Genomic DNA, 7,814 nt, shown 5'->3' with positions numbered 1-7,814 from the left:
GAAAGAAAGAACAAGAAAAAAAATGGCAGAGTAAATTAATTTCTCGAAAATTGTTGTAATAACGTTAACTTTTGTGCTTTTTTAAAACAACTGAATTTGACTGGAGGTGCGGATGAAAAAAAAATAAAATAAAATAACAAAGAAAAAAACTTTTTTAGACGGATGGAGTTTTTGTTTATTTATTTTTTTTTTTATTCGTTCCGATTCGTATAACTTGACAAGATTGAGTTGAATTTTCATTTCTTTTTAAATCTTCAAGCACGGAATACTCGCTGATAATTTCTTTTTCATATTATTTATTGTATAACGTCGATGAAAATATTATGTTGAGAAATTATTGGAGATTGTTATTTGAGAAAAAGGTGCAGTCAATGTGATAGCGAAAGAAAAAACTAGAGAGGAAGAGAAGAGGAGGAAAAAAATAATCATATAAAATAATGTATAATAATAATTGTAATTGAAAAGGAGAATTAAAAAATCGGTAAGTTTCATTTTTCAATTTCTTCCGTCAATTATCAGATATTCATTAAATTAACATGATAATTTGTAAATTTACGTCACAGGGAAACTAAAAATCTCCGTACTCGATGATTTTTAATCTCGCGAATGCAAATCGAATTAAAAGAATGAAATGTGATGAATAAAATAAACAAAATAAAAAAATGTAAGAAAAGACGGGACGAAATTTCACATCAAACATTTCCATTTGATTTTATCGCATCCGTATTTCCGATTTACACATTTTTCACATGTGTAAAAATCGTCTTTCATATATTCACATGTATTTTATTTATAGAACTGTTCAGAATTGAAGTATAAATTTATTCTTCATTCGTATATATAATAGTCAATTTTCACCCCGTATTTGATGTTTTATTTATATTCTTTTTTTTTTTTTTTTTGTTTCCCTTTAGCGTGGGGATAAAAAAAAATCAATTTTCCTTCAAACCTACGGAATTTAGAATCCTACGCAACAACGGAAAGATTAAGAAAAATAAGAAACTGTTGGAAAAGAAAAAAAGAGAGAAAAAAAAAATAAATAAAAACCGGCAAGATATCAAATCTATCTGAATTGTCGTCTCTTTTCTTTCGTCGAAGTAATCTCGGTTGATCAAAGAGGAGAATCGAAAAAGAGCTTCGAGTGTAATTCTTTTTTTTTTTTTAAACAAATCGACAAAAAACGTTTGATCGATAAATGTGTATAAAAAAAAAAAAAAAAAAAAAAAACAGTCGTTATTATCATTTTCAAAAATTCATTTTTGTAGCGGGAATTCCGAGATTTTTTTTTCATCTTCCGATTCTCCCCTCACAAATTCTAACCCCTGAAAAAAAAAAAAAAACGAGCAAACGAAGCGAAAATCAAAAAAGGGGCAGCGGGTGTAATTTTTTGTAAAAATAAAAAAAGGAAAAACAACACGACGAAAAAAAAAAAGATCGATCGATAAATAACAGATCAAATACCGCATGAAAGAGGAAAGTGAAGCATTTTTTATTTACCTTTTGATAAAATTCGTTTTGGCTGGCGGAGTTTTGAGGTTTTTTTTGGTTTTTTTTTTTCCTCTCTTTCCTTCTCTCTTCCGATTCTCTTGAGCGAGAGAAAGAAAAAAAAAAAAAAAAACCAAAAAACCAGCGAAGCCGCGGCTGAACTGCGATACGTAAATTTATGCGACGATGAACCTTCCGGATGATCGAAGGGCCGAAAAGAATCGGGTGAAAAGAAATACCTGGAGACGAGCGTCGGGCTTCGAAACTGCGATAATCGCGAAGTTTGCCGTCGTCGTCGTCGTCGTCGCGACGTAGTCACCGAAAGCATGGGGGCCCTCCGATTGGCCGATGGTAAAACGGGGGCGACGCAGGGGGAGGGGGGGTGTGTGTGCAAAAACGGCGTCGGCGTCGACGTCGACGACGCCGGGGTTATATAAACCGGATCTGCCGGATCGCACTTCACACCTGCCGCGACTGCACAGAGGAAGAAAAGTTGCACGAAAATCGAACCCGGAACAGGAAAGCTTCGCCAAAAGAAAAAACAACAACAAAGGTCAGCTCATTTTATGGTTACTCGATTTTTCAATTAAGAAGAAGAAGAAGAAAAAAAAAAGTTAAATATTATATAAATTCGATGCTTGTGTATTAATTTTTTTTTTTTTTTTTTTCATCTTTCACCAAGGTGAGAAAAACAATTTTTATTCGAAATTGTAGAATTTTTATTTCGCAACGTGCGAACAAACGAAAGGAGAAAAAAAAACCGTTCGGAAAAATCAACGATTATATTATAATGGAGAACATTCGTTTTCTGAAATTATTTACATCTTCGCGGTATATTTGTTTGTTGATTTTTTTTTTTTTTTCTTTTTTTTTTCCGAACGACCATCCAACCGAACGAAGATATTAACTTTTACTCGATGGTGAGAACGTGACGAAATTTGACAACGTTGAGATATTTTCTGATTTCATCTTTATTTCATTTACCTTATTAATTGTCGTTATAATTTTTATACCTGTCGAATATTTTATTGTTTTTTTTGTTGTTTTTTAGTTTTCGGAAATACAAAATTATACGGGTAACGATTATTTTGGCGTGTTCGAATATTGAAGATTCGGAGACTCGAATGTAATATAGTTGTGTCGGTGTAATTTAAATCGGTGCAATTTGTACGAAATCATTTTGTTCGTTTTTTTTTTTTTTTTTTACCAGCACAAATTCGTGTCAATTTTTGTTTGCTTCTTCGATTATCAAAAAAAAAAAAAAAAAAAAAAAAAAAACGAGTCTTCTCAGCACCGACAAGTAATTCGTAACGAAATTGATCGAGATTACTTTTTTCATCTATTCACGAACTTTTCAAACATTTCTTTCAAGAAACAAGTCTTGCTGCATAACAAAATACGCTTAAATAATATCCACAAGAGATACAACGCGAAATAATAATAACAACAACAACAACAACAACAGCAACGATTATGCGATAAAGCGCAACAAATAATAACGACAATGATGATTATAATATTCATCTGGCATGCGAATATTATTGTACGAGTGAATTAATAATTTTTGAATTTGAAATGAAAAGGCTCGCAGGCAATGAGACGAAAATAATAATATTTTATCAGGGGAAAAAATACGTGGATAAAAATATGTGTGTATATATATATAATATAATATATAATATATATATATATATATATATATATATATATATATATATATATATATATATATTAATAAAGTTGAAATCTCGAGGGAACTCTCTCGTATCTTTCGTGGGTATGGTACACATATATATATATATATATATATATATTTCACCCTTTAATTTTATTCAGACGGAAGAAAGACGCGAGGGTTGAGTGAGAAAAAATTAAATAGAGAGAGGCGAATTGTATTTTCACCGATTCTCGCAATCATTCATATTTTTTTCCCCTCCTCCTCCTATTCCTCCTCATTCTCCGCCTTCTTCTTCTTCTTCTCATTCTCATTTCTCCTTTTTCACTTTCGTACAAGAAAAATAACAATAAAATGTTTCGCTCGTTTACTCTTGAAACATATATATATATATATATATATATATATATATATATATACACGTGTATGTAACTTACTTGGTTTTTTTTTTTTTTTTTTTTGTTAAATTTTTTTCGTTCATTTCTTCTCTTTTCGTATCACTTCGTTTCATTTTCGGGTTCATATACCTACTTAATCAGCAGACTTTCAGAGATTATATAATAAGAATCTGCAAGTATAGCTGAAGGAAAAAGAAGAAGCGTACGATTTTATTTACTTATTTATTTTTTTTTTAACTATTCTTCTTTTCCATTTTCAGTTTCATACTTACTGACAGTTTCCTAATGTCTTTTCGGTGAGAATGTTCTGCGATAGAGATTTGGAGGGAATTTATCGCACGTAGAGGCTTAACTTGTTACATTGAAATAACCAAGGTGACACGTAATTGTCTAGAAATCTGTGTCGCTGCAAATGTATTCAACGATAGTGGAATTTCGACGGAAATTATTTTGATTGAAAATTGATTGATCGACGAGATATCCGTTAATATATATTCCGTACATACGTATACACACACACGCACACGCACACATGTTACATCAATAATCTATCCGCGGAGATGATTTATTGGACTACTTGTATAAATAAACCAATATATCCGCGCTTGTTTCACACTCTTCGCGATATTATTTATACCCATCATCCGTACGGTTCGATTATTTGTTCGAATGTTTTTTTTTAACGTAAAGTATAATTGATATTTCGGGAGGAAAAAGAAAGGGGACGGTAGAAAATTAAGAAATAAATAAATAAACAAATACTTATACACCTCAACGTCAGAATTGCGGGTGAGTTTTGATTTGAGAAATGCAATCATCGAAAATATTATTACGGTCGGTTGAGTTAATTTTTTTCCGCAACATCGATTTATTCGATGAAGTGAAGACAAATCGAAAATATTTTCTTCATCTTACCTTGATTTTAATTGAAATTTGTTTGTAAAGTGAAATAGTTTCTTTGCCCGATAATTGTTACTTGTAATCCTTTTTTTTTTTTTTATCATTCACTCGCGGCTTCGACTAATTTTGCAACTAATCAGCCTAGATGTCTCGGCAATATTTCCATTCCATTCAATCTTATACGTCCAGTTTACGAGCACCTGTTGCCCTTCGCTTTTCACCCTCGACGCAAGCTTGTTCGGTGAAATTTATAAGTAAAATTCTGTCTAATTTCCCCAGCGAGACGTGTATTATGTTTTTTGGGCTCAATTTGCAAACGAACAAGGTGCGAGAGAGAGAGAGAGAGAGAGAGAGAGAGCAGGAGAGGTATTAAAAAAAAAAAAAAAAAATTGCATCGTAATTAAAACACGACATCGTGATGAAAATGAAATCTGAGGACAGAAATAAATTAACGAACGAACGAATTGGAATGAAAATAGAAATCCGTAACGCGGGTCAATTTTCTTTCTTTTTACTAACGAGCCAAAAAAAAAAAAAAAAGTTACGAATTATTGTCTAATTAATTGTACGGTTGACAAACGCGATCGGTGGCTTTTTTTTTTTTTTTTTTTACTCTTGTTGAAAATTTTTGCATCCTTTGACGAATGAAAGAGTCGTTTATTTAACACAAGGATGATATTGTTATAATTACGTAAACGAGGAGTTCGCTTCCGATTTGTGAAAAATGAAATGCAAAGAAAAAAGAAAAAAAAAAAAAAAAGAGACAAGATTGAACATCATCGCGACGTTTTCAAAAAATCAAAATCAAATCGCATTCGTTATCGAATTATGTAAATCTTTTCAGCTCTTTCTTTATTTCCCTCTTTTTTTTTGTAGCTTCGACGCTTGCAATGTTTGTTTCTGTTTGTATTACCGTCTCTGTAATAATGAAAAACAAAAAAACAAAAAAAAAATTACCGTTCGAAATTTTATCTTCGAGTTGGATAGCAAAAAATAAAAATAAAAACAATAATGTTCTCATCTCATTTATCAAGAATATCAAAATTTCGTCGACATCGTTATTTTCTTTCTTTGATCGTCTCTCTAACTTCTATACGCGTGAAATTTCTTTCCTTCTTCTCTTCTATCCCCATCGTTTATTTTCTTATATACGATATGCACAACGATACCTGTGTCACATAATGATAATAATAACAACAACAACAACAATAATAATAATAATAATAATAATTGTTATTATTGTTATTGTTATCGGGAAAAGGAAAAGTCGAACTCAAAATACAAATTCTCTCGCAATTCGATTGACAAAGATTGCGTAAAAATTAATACAAAAAAAAAAATAAAACATTCCCCTTTCATCTCGGTCATAAAAGAAATTACTATTTTTGATTTTTTTTTTTTTTTTTTACTCTTGGGTCCGATACATTCCTCTCAATTATTTACTCGCTCTTCCTTTTTTGGCTGTTCGGGGATGAAATGGTTCGCCAAAGTTTGAGCTTAACGGGGCTGGTCTTCTCGTTTCGAGGACTGATCGCCGGTTAAAAACCTTGAAATTAGCGTAATAAGGCAACGTGTGTGTGCGCACGTGCCTGCCTAATTACTACAGATTTAAATAGTCATCCTAAACGCGACCCGTTCTAAAAACTTTATTCATCAGTCTTAACGATGACTCGTTATTATTAATCTACCGATGACAAATTCTTACCACCCACAACATTAACGTTATCATTATTATAGATTACTTTCAAACCCCTTAGATTTTTATCCTACACAAATTAAAGATTACAATCAAAGTATCTTGAATAGAAAATAAATAATTATTCCAAAAGTCCGCGGTATGAATTTTCTCAATATTATCATCCAGTCTAGCTTAAACGATAAATTTCCATTCAAAATAGTTTCATAAATTGTTTAAAAAAGAGAAGAAAAAGAAGAAGAAGAAAAAATAAAAAATATCCTTTCACCCCAATTTCTCCCCTTCGTAATATATTATAACGCGTTATACGTGTGTTACGGGATTTATCGTATAATCTATATATACATATATATATATAGGCCAACCCTATACAACCCTTAATTGAAAGCCCTTGTTAAGGGCTAATTAATCTGTTGCAAATTCAGTGGGCATACACGTATATATGTATATACCGTCACTCTTAACCAGCTGAGCAAATCCGAAGGCTCGACGAAATTATTTCGCGATCCCGATTTACGTTAAATCGAATATTTCTTAAAAATTTTTTACACGCGTAGAACGAAATCGTTGAGCGCAATTTATGACAATTAATTAACATCGTCAAACAAACCCGAAGATTCAAACGATTTGTCGTCGTTTAATCGTGGAAAAAGCTCATTTGAATCGTGTCAAGTTATTTTTTTAAGAATGATTATTGTTATTATTATTATTATTTTTAATACCGCAACAATGGTTCGATACGTAATTCCAATTAACTTTCCAACAACAGTCCTTCTAAATTTGAGCTTCTTTCCCGAAATATCATCAAGGGATGTTTTTTTTTTGTTCAAACTTAATTGTTATTCGTACAGGAATTGATTACTGTAAGAATGATTGCACGCACTTGAGCATTTCTTACTGTAATAACAGACCTGTCTGAATTTGAGCTCTTTTCCAAAATTTCGTCAGGGGATGTTATTTTTTTTTTTTTTTTTTTTATCATCCTCGCAAACTCAACCGTTATTCACACAGCAAATGAGAATTCACCCGGGTATAAAACGGCGCAACAACACCGCGAGGAAATATCTTTCGTGGAAAATTGAAAGTGAGCTTTTTTTTTTTTTTTTTTGTCTAAAAAAACTTCTTCGTTCATCCGTTTCTCTCTCTCTCTCTCTGTTTCGTTTTCATCGAGAATGTTGTTTTTCGTAAGTCGCGATGTCGAAAAATAAAAAAAAAATAAATAAACAAACCGGAGCTTTCTGTTTTTTTTTTTTGCACACGCTCAGAGAAACACGTGTAAAAATGCAAAGGCTTACGTAGTGCGAATACACGCGCGTATCGATAAACAACAACAACAACAACAAACGTGAAAAAATTATCAGGAAATTTCCGAAAACTGTGGGGGATGAGATTCGTAAAGTTTACCTTTAATCGGGGACAGATATATAGATGTAAGGGGATGGTGAGAGTTTATACGTGACTCGTTGGGTAAACAATGTTGCTTTTTTTTTTTATTCCAGAGTAAAAGCGAGCGAAAGAGGAAGGAACGCGATCCGCGAAAACCTGAGGTAAACGGGTTTCGTTCGCTTTGTGTATTTCGTACACCCTGCAAAGAACTATATAAGTAATTTCCGCTTCGCGAACCTTTTTTTTTTTTTTTTGGTTTTTCTTTCTCTCTCTC

General features: G+C 32.0%; 1 protein-coding gene across 1 annotated transcript in view; it reads left to right on the top strand.

The window, feature by feature from the left end:
• Positions 1–1,936: 1,936 nt before the first annotated feature.
• LOC124299802 (diuretic hormone class 2) overlaps positions 1,937–7,814 on the top strand; it is a 30,234-nt gene continuing 24,356 nt past the window's right edge. Inside the window, exon 1 of the mRNA XM_046753174.1 lies at positions 1,937–2,038. The gene's annotated coding sequence lies outside the window, so the exon portion shown is untranslated. The remainder of the gene's footprint in view (positions 2,039–7,814) is intronic.

The sequence above is a fragment of the Neodiprion virginianus genome, chromosome 3, assembly GCF_021901495.1.
Source record: "Neodiprion virginianus isolate iyNeoVirg1 chromosome 3, iyNeoVirg1.1, whole genome shotgun sequence".
Lineage (NCBI taxonomy): Eukaryota > Metazoa > Arthropoda > Insecta > Hymenoptera > Diprionidae > Neodiprion > Neodiprion virginianus.
Note: the sequence above shows the minus strand (reverse complement) of the source record. Positions and strands in the feature narration are given on the sequence as shown.